The following is a 17,657-nucleotide window of genomic DNA, read 5'->3' as shown; positions in this document are numbered from 1 at the left end:
TCCAGAAGAAATGCAGCCCTGTCAACACCTTGATTTTAGACTTCTGACCTCCAAACTGTAAGAGAGTCAATTGGTGTTGTTTAAGCCACTATGTTTGTGATAATTTGTTAGAGCAGCAATTGAAAACCACTACAGATTTTGGTATCTGGGTATGAGGTGCTGCTGTAACAAACATCTAAAAATGTGGACATGACTTCAGAATTGGATAAGTGGTAGACTCTGGAAGAAGTTCTAAGAGCATGATAGAAAAAGCCTAGATTGCCTGGAATACATGGTTAGTAGAAATATGGGTGTTAAAGACTGCTGGTAAGGGCTTGGGAGGAAATGAGGAAAATGTTATTCAAAACCAGAGAAAAGATTCTTGCTATTAATATATAGCAGCAGAAAGGTTAGCTGAATTGTGTCCTACATTTACATGAAAAGAAGAATTTGTCAATGATGAAATTAGATATGTAACTGAAGAGATTTCTAAGCAAAGTGTTGAAGGTACAACCTGGATTTTTCTTGTTGCTTTTAGTAAAATCCAAGAAGAAAGAGATAAATTGATAAAAGTACTATTAAGCAAAGGGAACTAGGACTAAGTAATCTTGGAAATTCTCAGCCTATCCAGATTTTGGCTAAAAGTAGGAGATTTACTGTTAGGAAAGCATGCACTAGAGGGAAAGCCAAGGATGTGGCTGGACAGTCTTTTGCTAGTACCTGGAATCAAATATATATCTCTGGGAGATGGTGAGGGACAGGGAGGCCTGGCACACTGCAGTCCATGGGGCTTCAAAGAGTCGGACACAACTCGGCAACTGAACAACAGCATATGTGTTTGTGTGTGTGTATGTGTGTGTGTGTGTGTATTCTGTTGCACAGTGGTTTCTTTGAAAAAATTAAGCATGTGATCCATCGATCTCTTTAGCCATCTCATAGACCTATCCAGGAAAAATATGTGGAGAAGCATGTTGTATAATGGAAGACATCTCTGGGACATGCATGGGAGACCCATGAGGTTTTTGATGTTGTAATATGAGAAGAAATATTGCCAGCTTGAACCGAAGGGAACAGAGAGAGGACAAAACTTAAAAAGACTGTTGAACTCCCAAAATTCCACAGGCACGAAACAGATGGGTAAAACTATTTGGGTGAAAACTGGTCTTACTCTTCTTTAAAAAGGAAGCATGACTGAGAGTGGATTCCTGGGCTCAGACAGTAGAGCCACAGAAGATTAAAATAGGCCTTGAAATAGTGTTTTCACAGTTGGACTTCAAAATTGCTCACACTAGTGGCTTCTTCCTCTATTTTATTCCTTTTTGAATGGGAATGTCTCTACCTATTATCCTATGGCTATCTCACCATTCTATTTGGGGGATCAGATAAATTGTTTTTGAGTTTCACAGGCCTAGGGACAGAAAAGAATTTTTCCCAGTCTCACTCATTCTTAATTTCCATGATTTAGTAAAGTGGTTTGGGACTGTCGAACTGATAAATATGCGAAGAGATTTTAGACTGTAAGTTGATGTAGTAAGTTGAGACTTTAGAGGATGTTGGAAAAGGGTGATATATTTTGATGCGAGATGGATGTAAATCTTTAGGGGCCAGAAGACAGTCTGGTGAGCTGAATAAGGATCCTCCAGGGCTGCAGAAGACTCTTGAGAGTCCCTTGGACAGCAAGGAGATCAAACTAGGCAATCCTAAAGGAAATCAACCCTGAATACTCACTGTAAGAACTGATGCTGAAGCTGAAGCTCCAGTACTTTGGCCACCTGATGCAAAGAGCAGACTCACTGGAAAAGACCCTGATAGGGGGAAAGATTGAGGGCAGGAGGGGAAGGGAGGGACAGATAATGAGATGGTTGGATGGCATCACGTACTCAATGGACATGAGTTTGAGCAAACTCCAAGAAATAGTGAAGAACAAGGAAGCCTGGCATGTGCAGTCCAGGGGGTCAAAAAGAGTTGGACATGACTTAGTGACTGGACAGCAACAACAGCGACAAAGATGTTCACAACCTAACTTCTGAAACCTGTGAGTAGTACCTTATATGGCAAAAGAGACTTTGCAGCTGTGACTGCTAGGCATCTTTGGGTGGGACAATCATCCTGGATTATCCAAGTGGTCTATATAATCACAGGGCTCTTAGAAGACAGAGGTAGTGAGAAAGTGATATGGCGACAGAAGCCAAGATTGGAGTGATGTAGCCAGCCCCTGAAGAATGCTGCAACCTCTAGAAGCTAGATGCAGCAAGGAATAGATCCTCTCTTAGATCCTCCAGAAGAAACCAATTCTGCTGACACTTGATTTTGTCCCCTTGATACTCATTTAGAACTTCTAACCTCTAGAACTGTATGAGATAATATGTTTGCATTATTTTAAGCCACCAAGTGTGTGGTAATTTGTTACTTTTGCAATTGGAAACTAATAAAGCACCATCGATACAATCATATATAGGAAGAAACCTAACTCCCTTGTTTTTACAAATAATGTCATCTTAAGCATTCTGATTATCTTTAAAATATACTCTATCATTTTTAAGGTATGAAATTTGTAAACATTTGAAAAAAAAAAGAAAAAAACATTTGACATCCTCTAATGTGATTTGGCTTCATACTGGGACCAACTTGTTGTCTTCCAAGAGAAGGCTTCCCTTGTAGCTCTGTCAGTAAAGAATTGGCCTGCAATGCAGGAGACCCAGGTTCGATTCCTGGGTCGGGAACATCTCCTGGAGAAGGAAATGGCAACCCACTCCAGTATTCTTGCCTGGAGAATCCCATGGACAGAGGAGCCTGGCAGGCTACAGTCCATGAGGTCGCAAGAGTCGGACACAATTTAGCAACAACAGACTAGACTAATAGGATCTGAAATACAGAAATTTTGTTTATAAGTAATTATAAACAAGTATAAAAGTTAAAGTTAAAAATTACCTGTGATGGAACAACAATCATTAATGGGAATGTTATGAGTCACTCAGGATTACATAGTGGGTAATTCTCAAGCCATTAAAGGTAGATCAGGTCCTGGGCAGGAAAAAAATTCCTTTATTTCGGAGAGCTGCTCCAAAGACAGAATCACATGGCTCTCAGCTTTATAAGGTTTACAGGTACAGTTGTTATTTTGTTGCTTATAATTTTCAATTTGAATAGGTCAGGAAATGTGGTTTATCTGTAGTACCTTAAGTATCCCCTTTAGTTTTCAGTGTACCCTTCAGAATGGTTTCTGATCTTCATTTCTTCTTAAGGGTCGGCAACACAACACAGTAGAAAGATTCTGATTTCTGGTGTCAGGAAAATTTTCCATTTAATCCTGACTGACTACTCAGTAGTGCCTTCTGGTGAGTATATTAGCTAACTTTTCAGTCTTGGCTTATTTTTCTATAAAATGGGTATAGTAAAATCTACGCTATAAGTTGTTAAAAAGCTTAACACAATTCACATAGAATTTAATAAGCAATTCTGAGAAACAATGGACTTGATTGTATGGACAGAGTTGTGTTTCCCAAGTTTATAATTGAGCAATTACCTAAAGGATGGTACCTGGGACAAACATGGAAAGAAATGGAGAACATTTAGTAACACCAACAGACACTGTTGCATTGTTGTGAAGTAATTCAAACATTTTCTTCTTTGAACCTAACACCATTGTTCACAAGTGGTGAAATGCAGAAAATGAATCACTGTTCATCACGTAAGCCTGGGCTTGACCATCAGCTGCCAGGGTTTTCACTATTGAAACACCACTGTCTTATTTTCTTCCTCTCTAAACTTGTAATCAATTCTCTCTTGAGAGAATATGATGAAACATACAACTCCATCCTAGCAGGCATCTTTACATCTGCAAGCGGTGTCCTTTAGCAATTATTATTATAAGTTACAACCTTAACTCTATATAGAAAACAATTGAGATAATATAATTTCCCTCAAAAGCATTGAAGTATAGTATTCATACAAATAGATATATGTAATAGAAATATATATTCTATAAATACATATGATGTATGTACATATATATGAATATTACACCTAAATATACTTTATTTCTCTATATACACATACCCTTTTGTATAAAAAATATCCTGAAATAATAACCATCTGTAATATCCTTTATAGCAGTGGGTCTGCAGAGTTCAAATAACTGATGTCTTTCAGAAATCACTAGGCAACCAGGTGGTACAATTATTAAGCACCCGCAGGAACTTTGGCTTCAAAGTGAATTTATTAGGATCAGAATCTGTACCACCATATCCAAAGCACAGAAAGTCCTGACCACCAGATGTCACCATTTTTCTATTTCCCTCCCAGTGTCCAGAGAGGGAGAGATGTTTTTCTTTCAAGGGACTGAGAGAAAAACGTGACTCCCAACATTCCTGGGATTTTACCAAAAGGTCTCATTAAGAGGAATCATCCTGCCCATACAGATTTCCTTGTGGTTTATGGTCATTATCCAGACAGTTCCTGACAGCAGAGGATCTAAGTGGCTGATAATTTGGGGCTCATCTGGTCAGGAAGTGTTAAGAGTCATTTCCTTCATCTTGAATTAAAAGTACTACTGATCGATCTAATGTGCCCAGAGCCTAGAGTAGCTCAATGCAAGGGAGGCTACAGGGTGTGTTCTATGGATGCTAAGATTCTGGAGACAGGAGACCTCCCTAACCAGCTGGGGGCCCACAAGTGCTTACTTACAATGTGAGGCACTTGGACTGTCATTTCTAGGGTCTAAGAACTCCATTATCTTTAGTTTTTAAATGCCTTTGCTGAAGAGGGTGAGCGTCAGAGTAAGGTGATCTAAGTTGAAGAAAGAAGACCCTAGGGGGACAGTAAAATGCGGGTGGAGAAATTCTGCAGCGAGGGTAAGGGAAAGTTGAACATAAACCCTCATACAGTAACTTGATGCAGTGACACGGGCTTGGAACTCGATGGGGTTATTAACCTTGTCATTTCCACCCCTAGGTAATTCACCAGGCCACTCTCCTTCCATTTCAGATACTGCTTAACAAGGATCTATAATACTTAGCGATGTAAATGTACAATGTTCTCTCTCCTGGGGCTTGGTTGGATTTAATATGTCGTGTCAGTCAATGTTCCCTGTGGTGCCTTCAGGGCATGGGATGCTTTATTTCTTTTTGAATTTATAACAGTGCAATGTTCGGTTAGCCGGTCCAGGGTGTTCATAAAACCCGGGGGTGGGAGCGGGAAAGAGTAAGAGAAATGGAATTTATTTATTGAACACCTCCTATGTTCCACGTATTGCTAAGCACTTTAGGTATATTTTATTTCATCTTCAAAATAACCTCAAGAAACACCATTTATTATGTTCGTAGATAAAGAAATTGAATTCAGATGGTTAAGTGGTCTGCTCAAGGTCACAAAAAGCAGGCTGAAATTCATACTGCTTCATGTAACCCGTTCCCCAAAGTTGGAAATTGAGGCTCAGGGCATTGATTCAAGCAGCCTGTACCTGTAGATGGTTGAGTCCATAATCTTCCCCCACTGGGCTTCACTGCTGGAGGAAGGTCCCTGGTGCTGAGCGGCCTGGACTGCACCTCTCTGGAGCACGCATTGTCACATCAGTATTTGCATACTTGCCCCTGACCTTGCTAGATTATTATTTGTGGCCGCAAAGTGTCTCCCTTGCTCCCGTTTCCCTTTGGGCTGCGGAACTGAGGGGTTGGTAGAAGTCCTCTCCGACAGGGTTGGGAGTTTGCAGACGGGCCCTGAGAGGCTGGGGCGTTCCGAATTGGCTGAGCGCTCCGCGGGGAGGGCGGGGAGTTCGCCGAACGTCCCTGGCCGGAATCCCTGCCTTTAGAGAGCTGCGAGCTCAGAAGCTAGAGGGAAGTTGGAGGGGTCCGTAAGGGAGGGTAGGAAGAAATTGCAGACAGACCTCCCGCCCTGGTCGGCTGAGCCCGGGAGGAACGTCTCTGCAGTGTCCAGGCCGACTGTGGACGCGCCGTGCGCGGCCCCGCCAGGGCTGAGAGTTTGCAGACTGTCCCTGCCGCGGCCCGCTCAGCGGCGGCCCTGCGGCTCCCGCGGCTGCCGCGGCGGCCCCGGGCGCGATCCAGCCCAGGTAGCCGCGCCGCAGGCTCGGGGCGCCGCGACCTGTGCCCCGCCGCGCCTTGGGCTCCCCCGGGGACGGCGGCTGGCAGGCACTCCCGGCTGCTGCTACTGCTCAAACAAGGAGGTGAGAGCCAGTGGGTCGGGGCGATCGCGTCGAAGCTCTCCATCTCCGCGGGGAGATGAACGCAGAAGGGACCGCGGAGGGCGCGGGGAGCTGGGCGCGGGGGTGGGGGAAGAGTCTGCACCCTGGGTTGCGCGGCTGGGGTCTTCCGCCCTCCGCTACCCCGCCGCCTGCCTGGGTGCCCTGGTCGGGTTGAGAGACCCGGGAGTGCGGCCGGGGATACGCCTTGAGGCGCCCATCTGCCCGGGGCAACCGCTTCCCAAGGGAGACTGCAGGGTCTCCATGGCCCTTGGGAAGAGGGGGTTGTGGGATTTTCAAGGGACTGTCCGGAGGAGGCTTTGGTTGCGCGGACTGGAGGCGAGCGGCCAGGGATGGTAGATGGGCGCTCGGACCGCGGAGGAGCCTGGTGGGGTCACGCTGAGGGTGTGGGCCGGGCTGGGGTCCCGGGGACCTGGAAGCGCAGGGCGGGCTCAGCCACCGGCCGCTGGGGAGTAAAAAAAGGAAGGCTGGCTCCTGGCCCCTGGGAAAGAGAGATGTGGCGGGCGGGTGCTCTGGTTCAGGGGACCAGGGAAGCCCGGGGGTGCCCCCCACCCTTAAGGGACCTTCGCGGGGCCCGGATCCCGCCCGCGCGCTCCGGAGGCTGCCTGGCCGGAGAGGCTGCGGGGAGCGCAGAGCCCACACCCGCTCACACAATCCCCGAGAGCATGCTCAGTGCGGCCTTGGGAACTTCCTGCCTAGTCGCGAGCCGCCCAGGCCCCCTCCCGGCCCCCTCCCGGCCCGCGGCTGCCAAACTTGGGGGCGCGGCGCGCGCCAGTGGCCCTTTCGCCTCCCCCCGGTCCCTGCCTCGTCTTTGCCCGGCTCCCGGCGGTGCTCCTGTCGGTCGCCCCTGCGGCTGAGAACGGGGGCGTGAATGTCGCCCCCAGCTTCCCGAGGCCAGGTCCGAGGCCGGATGGCCAGAGGCATGGCGGTGAGGCCGCCTGCTGTAAGGACCCGCTCGGGATGCGCTCGCCGCGCGCGCGGACCAGGCGCGGTGAGCAGACTGGATGGAAGGGGGTGTGTGAGCCCGGGGACGTTCGCGCGCACACACTTGCTGTCACACACAAAGCCGTGGTTTCGTAGCTGCCGCGCGGAAGAGAAAAGAGGTGGCGCTTGCATTGTCCGGCGGCGTTCGGAGCGCCGACGGGGTGCCGGGCGCTTGCGGGCTCTGGTAACCTGGCGATGCAGAGGGTTTTCAGAGATGCCCGAGTCGAGGTCTGGGGCCCGGTACTCCTGTCACTGACTGCCGGGCCCGGCCCAGGGCGGACGCCTCCGTCTGCACCCGGCCCTGACGGCCCAGTTAGGAACGGCTGGGCACTTTGGGGGCGGTGAAGTTGGGGAGGGGAAGGCTGAGGTTTGTGCGGGGTTCCCCAGGGAATGGCAGTGCTGCACCTGTAAACAACTCGGATCCGACTGTTAGAGGTGGAATCTCATTCTAAAGAGGGGCGGGTGGGAAGCCGGTGCGCCCCGCCTCCGTTCATTGTCAGGACCTGAGCGACCCCGTGGGTTTTTATTCCGAGACACACCCAGCAACTCCGCCCCCCCGCCCCACGCCTCCACCCCGTACCCCAGTTTAGCTACCTGCATCCTGATCCTTAACTCGGATCAGAAGTTCTTCGATTTTGATTGGAGAAAATCACCAAACTGTTTTTCACGGACGGGTAAACCATCACAGGTGTTTCTTAATAAATGGACTTTTATTCCTCCCTGGGCCCCCTGCCCTCCCCCACCCCCCACAGCACAAATTCTTTTTGCCCTTATTGTTCAGGGCTGAGATGGGAAACCCTCAAATCTGGTTAGCTCTGTTAGGATTAGAGCAAAGCTCTGCTTTCTAGAGGACTTTTTAGTTTCTTCAGTTACCACCTCGAAATCCATGTAGTCAACTTGAAGTAGAGAGACCCTGAGAAGAGGTGATGGCAGTGGCAGAAGAGGGTGACTTTTTGCCTCTTTTAGGGACGGTGGGGGGAAAGAGAAGAAGGACGCTGCTCTGCCGGACCCCTGACTGGCAGACCTGGGTTCCTGGATAGAGGTTTGGTCTTTACTTTTTTTCATCGGCTCCTTGGTTCCAGCCCACCTTCTGGAGTCTGGGATACTTGTGACTGGAGCCGCTGGGAAAGGAGGCTGCTGTTTGGGACTTTGCAGGGTTCGCGCCTACACAAGCGGCTGCAGGTTGGTTTGAAGGCGCCTGCAGTGGCAGGCAGGAGGGTTGGGTGGCTCTGCTCAGATCTGCCAGTGGCATCTGTGTTCTAGCAGCTCAAGCATCTCTGAATTGCCTCAGCTGTGCACATCTCAAGTGCTTTGTGTTTGGGAGTGTGAATATAGTGCTCATTTATATATATTCACACATCCGTACATGCTTTTATAAAGAAGCATGTACACATGTATGTGCTTATGCAGTGTTCTCTGGTAGCATCTTGGGGCTGGAAGGGACCTTAGGAGATCACAGGAATTCAAATTTGCTCTCTTCCTGTTCAGTTTTCTCAGTTTACACATAACCAACCAGCCTTTGCCCAGTTGGCCTCCAAAAGCATTGCAGCGCCAGAATCCCCAGTGATCCTAGTCCAGGGAGTGCCTTTGATTCCTCTGCTGTGAAGTGAGCCTCCTAATACTCCATGTGGCTTTAAGTTGTTGCAGAGACTTAAGGCTCTTAAGTCATTGCAGAGTCACTCTCAGGTTGATTTTGGCAGGGGACAGTGACCACTGTCCCCTGCAGAGCTATCTGGAAACTTGCCGGGAGCATTCATCAGTAAGACCTAGTTTGGGAAGTTCTTGTCCTTTTGCACTCTGGTCCTCCAGGCAGGTAGTTGCTCTGCTCCTTCCCTAGAGGCCTAAAGAGCAGAGAGGATTCATTTTTTTCTCCTCCTCCTAGCTGTAGGAGGGGGAGTGGCTGTTGAGGGGGCGTTTTGCACTGATGTTACCACAGGAGGTCTTGGAAAAGCTGGTGCTGTGGGGGGCATGCTGTCTGGGGGTTTGTTGGGGGGACGTCAAGTTTGGGGAAGGGTTTTGGTGTCAGGTGAACTGTTAACAGATAGTTTTGGCTGAAGAAAGATGTGTGTGTTTCAGAATCTAGGTACTTTAAGAAAGAGAGAGCTAATACCTTTATATTTGGGAGAGAGTGCCAGGTGAGTGACAGTTGAGAGGCTTATGTGAGAAATAAATTTGGTACTCGCCAGGGCACGTTTTACTAGGCTGCCTTTAAAGTTCATAATTGCTTTGAAGTATAAAGTCACTCTTAATAGCTGGATGATGGTTAAACTTAAAAAAAATTTTTTTTCTTTAAATCAGAGTATGGTTGATTTACAATGTTATATCAGTTTCTGCCGTATAGCAAAATGACTCAGTCATACACACATGTACATTCTTTTCTATATTCTTTTCCATTATGGTTTGTTCCAGGATATTGAATAGATGGCTAAACTTTAAGATTTCTGTTTGAAATTGAGTTAAGCTGTCCCCAACCCCATCTTCTTAAAGTTGCCAGTCTAAGCCATGCCCCCGAACAGTCAGTGAAAAGTTTGCGCATGGCTGTGACCCCCGTGCCAGCTGTGGGTTTTCACTGAGTGTTTACCAGGCGGCCACTTTACTGGTTTGGTGGGTGCTGGTGCTGGGTAGGAAGACCTCCTCCTTCAAAATCATCTTCTCACTTTTAATGCATCTGACCTTCTCTCTCCCTGTGTTAAGGCAAGCTAATAGCCCTTGGAAAGTTGCCAAGATGGGTCCCAGGAGCCTTAGTGCTGTAACAATGTTCTCAGCGGGAAGAGTTGGGACTTGATCTGTGTTTGCCCACTTTCTTTGTTTGTGTGTGTGTTCTCAGTCGTGTTGGACTCTGCAACCCCATGGACTGTAGCCCACCATGTTCTTCTATCCACGGGATTTCCTAGGCAAGAACACTGGAGTGGGTTGCCATTTCCTCCTAATTTTTTTCTTTTTCATTACCATAGTTAAGTCTATCCTCCCCTGACTTTGTCGTATCTGGAAAGCTGTACGTGTGCATAAGAAAGGTCATAGGAATCTTTTTTCCTTCAGAATCCCACAGTTCTCTTGTTTGAACACTTAGCCTTCTGGAAACAGGACAGGGGCCCTTCTGTCAGGGCCTTTGTCCAGCCTCAAAAATCTGGACAGGCAGGGGGGTTAAGCTGTTGTGGCTGGGCTTGTGGGGGCAATTCTCCCTTTAAACGGGCACCCCCACTGCCATGCCTGTGCTAATGCTTGCTGGACCTTGGCCCCAGCTGGGGCAGCAACCTAGGATGGCTAAGGAGTATTGATTCCACCTTGTCGCCTATGAACTCAGCAGCCAGATGTACCCAAATACTTCCTTACCTGCAAGAGTTAAGTACTCCTGTTTGCAACTGATTTACTTTGTTTAAAAATGTCATCACTTCAAGGTCATCCGTAGAAGAATAATAGCCTCACTGATTTTGCATCCCTTTCTCATGGGGAAGGGTGAGGTTGCGGGTAGGTGCTGGTCCTTGAAGTAAGGTGTACTGCCCAGGGACGCCTGCCTAAGCCCCGCCCACTGACCCCGGCGTAAGCCCCGCCCACCCAGTCCTGCTTAAGTTCCCTTCCCTAGTGCTGCGTTCTCAGCCCAGCCGGCTAAGTCCTAGTGTGCTGGTAAGATGCTTTTTTTTTTTTTAAATAATATCCCACATGGAACAGTCTTCCAGCATAACAGTTTTGGATCTCTTTCATGTCTCTGTCCACCCATGAGAGTGTGTTCTGTTGGTGATCAGCAAAGATTGTATAGTTCAGTTCAGTCGCTCAGTTGTATCCGACTCTCTGCGATCCCATGGACTGCAGCACGCCAGGCCTCCCTGTCCATCGCCAGCTCCTGGAGTTTATTCAAACTCATGTCCATCGAGTTGGTGATGCCATCCAACCATTTGATCCTCTGTCGTCCCCTTCTCCTCCTGCCTTCAATCTTTCCCAGTATCAGGGTTTTTTCAAATGAGTCAGTTCTTCCGGTCAGGTGGCCAGAGTATTGGAGTTTCAGCTTCAACATCAGTCCTTCCAATGAATATTCAGGACTGGTTTCCTTTAGGATGGACTGGTTGGATCTCCTTGCATTCCAAGGGACTCTCAAAAGAGTTTTCTCCAACACCACAGTTCAAAAGCATCAATTTTTTGGCACTCAGCTTTCTTTAATAGTCAACTCTCAAAAAAAAAAAAAAAAAAATAGTCAACTCTCACATCCATACATGACTACTGGAAAAACCATAGCTTTGACTAGTCAGACCTTTGGTGGCAAAGTAATGTCTCTGCTTTTTAATATTCTGTCTAGGTTGGTCATAACTTTTCTTCCAAGAGGTAAGCGTCTTTTAATTTCACGGCTGCAGTCACCATCTGCAGTGATTGTATATCTGGGTAGAAAAATGTCCAGAACAGGTGGGCGAGAAACTTGGAGATGAAAAATGTATCCTCTATACCTGATGTGATTGCAAAGGCTTCATTTGTATCTCATTTACTTCTGGCTACAACGCTGAAATGGGTTGTTATTCCCAGTTTATACAGTAGGGAGACTGAGGCATTTGGGAGGTTATGAAAGCTGGCCAAGGTCATGCAAGCAGCTGGCTGAGGATTTGAACCTGGGTGGTCTAGGTCCAGGGTCCACATTAGCGTAGTTTTAGGCTAGCAAGCTCACCCTGTACTGGCCAGCTCCTTCTTTCCAACAAGGCCAAGAAGAGTCTTCATCACTTGGGTTGGAAGGGACCTCAAGAAGATCCCCCAGAACCCCTTCTCTTTCTAGCTGCAGTCCTGGAGGTGTAGAGGAGCAGAAGGACCTGCTCGAAGTCTCCCTGCTTGATGGCAGTGGTAAAGCTGGACCTTGGTCCCTTAGGAATAACAGCTGATAGCAGATGTGTGCCTGCTTTGTTTACAGTCGTGACTCAGGAAGAGAATGTGATGGTCATTTGACATCTCTCCGTCCCCCGCCCAGCGCCCTGTGTGCCCACATCCAGTCTCACCCTGCAGTCTGGTGGGGAGCAGGTGCCTGTGGCCCTGTCTTTTGCCCATACCCAAATAGAAGAATCTAAGCAACTTAGGTGCCTTTATATGAGGTGTTTCCTTGCTTATGTCACTTTTTAAGTTTCACATCTTAGGGATATAGCCTGGGAAAGCTTTTACATTTCATTCTTAAATATTCATTCTCTGTCTCTGGGTCTCTGTCTTAGGGCTCCTGGCTGTGATTTGTTGTTGCTGTCATTGTTTTCGGCTGTGCCGGGTCTTTGTCGCATGTGGGTTTCTCTAGTTGCCCCGTGGCATGTGGGATCTTAGAACCCTGACCAGGGATCGAACACTCATCCCCTGCATTGGAGGGTGGATTCTTAACCACTGGACCACCAGGGAAGTCCCCTGCTTGGTGTTGATTTCTACCCTCTCGGGGCATGGCGTGGGCCAGGGGTAATCTGGCAGAGGAGTCAGGGCTATGCCCCAACATTTCCAATGAAAGGCCTCTAAGGATGTTCCCCCAGTGTCTCTGGGATCCTAGATAGAGCTGAAGTCCTACAAAATATTCCTCTGACCACCAAGATTTTCATGTTTCGTGGAATTTTTCCATCAGGTGTACCATTGAGCGCTGTTTCTCTTCATTTTATTCCTTACATTTGACTGGCCTCACATGAGGCACGTCATTGTTCTCACCTGTTCTTGATTCTGAACTTTTGTGGTTAATAAATAGTCCCTAGCTGTTCATGGAGTTTAAAGTCTAGGCCTGGGCAGGGCCCACACAGAGAGTTAAGTTCAGTTAAAAGAAATATGCAAATGAAGAACACATTAATTCAGCCCGTGCGGCTGCTTTGGGCTTTAGTTTTTACATTAGAGACTAAGTGGGGATTGAACAAGCGCCAACGTTCTGTTCAGTCCTCAAGTTGCGTATAATCCTACACATGTGGCAAAGGAAGTATAGAATAAAGAAATAAAATAGCAGTATTGAACAAAAAGAGATCGAGCAGAAGCTCAAGTTGTTTTTGCTTTTGCTGGCAGACTCTTTAGTAGATAGCTGAATTGCTTACCTAAGAAGAACTAGCCCTCTACCATCACTGTCTTTTGGGATATGTCTTTTTGTATGTTTAGAAATAAAAGGCTGTGGTCCTTCTCAGCCTAGAAATAACCTGTTTCCCGTAGTGAAGTTATTTTTCTCCTCTTGGGAAATTGAGATTCAAAGAACAGAAGATGACCAGACTCCCGGAGTTCTCTGGTTCCCCGGCATAGCACCCTCAAGACAGTGGCTAAGCGTTTATACTGTCACAAGCCGGGCCAAAGTCTGTTTATATACTTTCATGATTGCTTCCCTGTGAAATAACTGTGTTGAAAGAATAGAGACTTTAATAACAATCTCCTTGAAGCTGCTTCCCTCGCTCCCCACCTTTGGCCATCTGTTATTTTCAACTTTAATTGTTTCATTTACTAGTATTTATTCTAATGAGTTTCTCTGGTAGCTCAGCTGATAAAGAATCTGTCTGCAGTGCAGGAGACCCGAGTTCAATCCCTGGGTTGGGAAGATCCCCTGGAAAAGGGATAGGCTACACACTCCAGTATTCTTGCCTGGAGAATCTTCATGGACAGAGGAGCCTGGTGGGCTACAGTCCCACCAGAGTGTGCAAAGAGTCGGAGATGACCGAGCAACTAAGCACATTCCAATGAGAAATTTTCTCAATGACCAGTTCTTTCTTTTACGCATCTTGTTTAGAAAAGCACTGTCTATACCTCTTGCTAAGTACAATCTTTCTGTTTTCCTTCTTTTTTTCCCTTAGTACTTGGTTTGCTATACTTCTCTCACCCCATCTCCTAGAATTTTTCAGAGCCACCAAGATTAGAGACAGCCCTCAGGGGGGACTTGGAGGGGAAGGGGCGCTTTTCTCCATCTCCCTCTGCAGGAATGTTCATCATATGAGGAGTTGTTGTTGTGTAGTCTCTAAATCGTGTCTAACTCTTTTGTGACCCCATGGACTGAGGAATCCTCGGTCTTAATTGAGATCTTTGCAAGCATAGCTTCCAGCCCCTCTGTCCATCAGAATGGCCTACGTTCCTTAACAGAATTCTCAGCTCCAGTGGCTAAGAATGGTCAGTTTTTCCCTCCTCCCCTTCTATCATGTCTAACTGCTGTGCTTGCTAGATTTAAAGGCAACATTATGTTGGGCTTCCCTGGTGGCTCAGATGGTAAAGAATCTGCCTGCAGTGCAGGAGACCCGAGTTCAATCCCTGGGTTGGGAAGATCCCCTGGAAAAGGAAACAGCAAACCACTCCGGTATTCCTGCCTGGGAAATCCCATGGACAGAGGAGCCTGGTGGGCTACAGTCCACAGGGTCGCAAAGAGTCAGACACGACTGAGGGACTAACACTTCTTTCGTGTGGGTACTTTTTCACTGTACCAGATAAGTACAGGCCAATGTAATTTTCTTGGGCAAATATTATCAACTTTCTTCTCTACGTCCACCATTCCTTATTTCCTATTCTGATGGGAGCTCCAGAAAGGGAGAGTTCCCGCTGCCCCCCCCCCCCCCCACCGGGTTGGTTAAAAAATTGCATCTGGCCCCAAGGGTTTCTAAGCAAGGAGCCAAGCTCTCTAGGCATGACTGGAAGCCCCATTGCCTCGCAGAGGGACTGACCCCAGAGTCATGTGATCAGCTGGGCAGCATAGGTGAGCTGCTGCTCGGGCAGGGCCGGCCTCTGTGCAGTTAGCCCGGCTGCCCTCGGGCAGGTCATGTCCCTGCTCTTTGATCTGGTTTCTCCTCTGTTACCTGAGGCATCTTTTAGTGTCAGCTGCATCTGTGGGATTCTACTAGTCTGACTTCTTGGCTGAGCCCAGCATACTCATCTGCTGTAGACGGTTTAATCTATCAAGGGTATTCTTTGTTTTTGTTTGTTTTTCCATTTATTTTTACTAGTTGGAGGCTAATTACTTTACAATATTGTAGTGGTTTTTGTCATACATTGACATGAATCAGCCATGGATTTACATGTGTTCCCCATCCCAATCCCTCCTCCCACCTCCCTCTCCACCTGATTCCTCTGCGTCTTCCCAGTGCACCAGGCCCGAGCACTTGTCTCATGCATCTAACCTGGGCTGGTGATCTGTTCCACCCTAGATAATATACATGTTTCGATGCTGTTCTCTTGAAACATCCCACCCTCGCCTTCTCCCACAGAGTCCAAAATATTCTTAAGTGTGTTCCTTTTTTTTTTTTTTTTTGCCCATGCCAGCACCACATGAGGATCTTAGTTCCTTAACTGGGGATTGAACACTTGCTCCCGGCCACGGAAGCAGGAAGTCTTAATCATTGGACTGCCAGGGAAGTTCCAAGTGTGTCCCTGATTTTGAGTTCCTCTTTGGCTGTGGCTTGGAGTTCTGTTTTTTAAATCCATCAGTGGGCTTTGGGTGTACACATTTTTCTCCCTCTCTGTGAGCATTATTTGTGGGCTCATGAAGTCTCATAAATTGTGACTGTGTGTGTGTGTGTTCATGTCCACACACCACTAGGGCTTGTTACCTTATTGTCATATAATCTACAAACAGAAATGAAAGTGATCAGAGTTGGAACAGCCCTCAGTTAAATGAAACCTTTAGAAAGTTTCTGTGGAAGGATTTTTAAAATACGGTTTTTCTCCTAGTACATGCTTGTCAGTTATAACCAGGGATCTTTGGAGATAGTGTGGATAAATAATGATTTTATTGTACTTCCTTGTAGACTGCAATAACGTGTTTTCCCTGATAATGAGTTGCTTATTCTGTCATGCTGCCTTTTCTTTAATTGCCCTGATAACCAGCATCAGATGCAGCTTTCCTTTTTGGTGCCTTGCCTGATTAGTGTTCTCTGGATTCCATAGTTTCTTCCTCCTGGTTCAGGGGCTCTGAGAGACTTTCCTGTTTCCTCATTGTCAGCCTCTCTATGAAGATGACAAATTACATCATCTTTCTGTTACTGCTGTAACAAATAACCACAGACTTGGAGGCTTAAGGCAACATAAACTATCGATTTATTATGCTGTGAGTCAGAGGTCAACACGGGTCTCACTGGTTAAAATCAAGATGTGCACTCCTCCTGGAAGCTGTAGGGGAGAATCCTTTTCCTTGCCTCATTTAGCTTCTTGCGGCCACTCACATTCACAGGCTCATGCCTCGTTCCTCCAGCATCAAAACCAGAAGTGTTGGGCTGACTCCTGGTCTCTCTGCCATCAGACTGGGACCACAGCTTGGAAAGATTCCTTGACTTGAAGGATCTATATGATTAGATTGGGTCCGCCCAGATAATCCGGGATAATCTCATTTCAAGGTCCTTAACTTCATCACACACCTCCTGTTAGGTAGCATGTTCACAGCCTCCACAGTTTAGCTTGTGAACATCCTTGGGGCCATGTTTCTGCCTGTCATAGTCCCCAAAACTCTTTGTAAAGAAGTGACTTTTTAGTTATTATGTAAAGGAACTGTTCTTTTCTGTTAAGAACTTTAAGTCCCAGGAAATTTGCCGATTTCCTTGTTCTCATCTTTTTGAATATACTTAGCTATTCACAAACACACAGTGTCTAAGGTTTGAGTTCTGAGATGACCAGACACTGACCTACACATGTTCGTGTTCTGGCTCACGTTCATGTTATGTTAGCAGTTGCTGTGATGAGGAAACTGAGGTGCGAAGGAGACTTGCCCAGGGTCAGGTAGCCAAAAGTGGCAGAGCCAGGCTGCAGAAGTGGATCTCATTGACTCCAAAGGCTGTGTTCTTTTCACTCTGCCTTCCTGCCTTAGGAGTGATAATGGAAAATCAGAATGAGAAATGGTAATGGGAAAACTTAAAATAATGTAAAATCTCTTGTTTCTGCCAAGGTGGTGACAAACAGTAATAATGTCTGCGGCAGAGTGATTGCTGTAATGGCCCCGATTAACGGCCTCCTTCTTTGTGTCCACACTCTTTGCCTTGTAACTTGCTAGTCCCCATCCCTCTCCCCTACTACCGGCCTCATGACTAGTTTGACCCCTGAGGTGTTAGCTAATGCCACATAAACAGAGTTTAAGAGCCCACGCATTTCTGATTGCCTTTTGCACAGCTAGGCGTGCTCACTCAGATCCCTGCCACCCCCACGATAGCGTGCCCGGGCTAGTCTAAGGGAGGGACTGAGAGATCAGGGGAATGAGCCAAATTGTTTCAGCTGAGGCCTTTCTGGACTAGCTGGCTCCCAAGTGAACGACCAGCTGCTCAAAGTCTCCTGAGCTTATCCTGCCAAGATTAGTTAAGCCTGTCCTAGGTCATCAGAACCAGCTAGCTGACGTGTAGAGTTGCAGAAAGCATTGATGATGATTTTAAGCCACAGAGTTCTGGGGGAAGTATGTTATGCAGCTGTTGCTAACTGATATACAGTTTATATCGGGTGTTTACAAAGCATAAGAAGTGATTTTAATGTCCTTTTGAAGACCATCTTGGACTACTTATAACTAATTCATATTCTTTTTTCAAAAATTTTAATACATTTAAAAAAT

General features: G+C 46.9%; 1 protein-coding gene across 6 annotated transcripts in view; it reads left to right on the top strand.

The window, feature by feature from the left end:
* The first annotated feature begins 5,697 nt into the window (after positions 1–5,697).
* Positions 5,698–17,657, top strand: part of MGAT5 (alpha-1,6-mannosylglycoprotein 6-beta-N-acetylglucosaminyltransferase) — a 395,868-nt gene continuing 383,908 nt past the window's right edge. For all 6 annotated transcript variants that reach the window (XM_043894629.1, XM_043894630.1, XM_043894627.1 and 3 more), the window contains exon 1: positions 5,698–6,160. The gene's annotated coding sequence lies outside the window, so the exon portion shown is untranslated. The remainder of the gene's footprint in view (positions 6,161–17,657) is intronic.

Source organism: Cervus elaphus, chromosome 33 (assembly GCF_910594005.1).
Source record: "Cervus elaphus chromosome 33, mCerEla1.1, whole genome shotgun sequence".
NCBI classification, from domain to species: Eukaryota; Metazoa; Chordata; class Mammalia; order Artiodactyla; family Cervidae; genus Cervus; species Cervus elaphus.
This window is presented reverse-complemented; position numbering and strand designations above follow the sequence as displayed.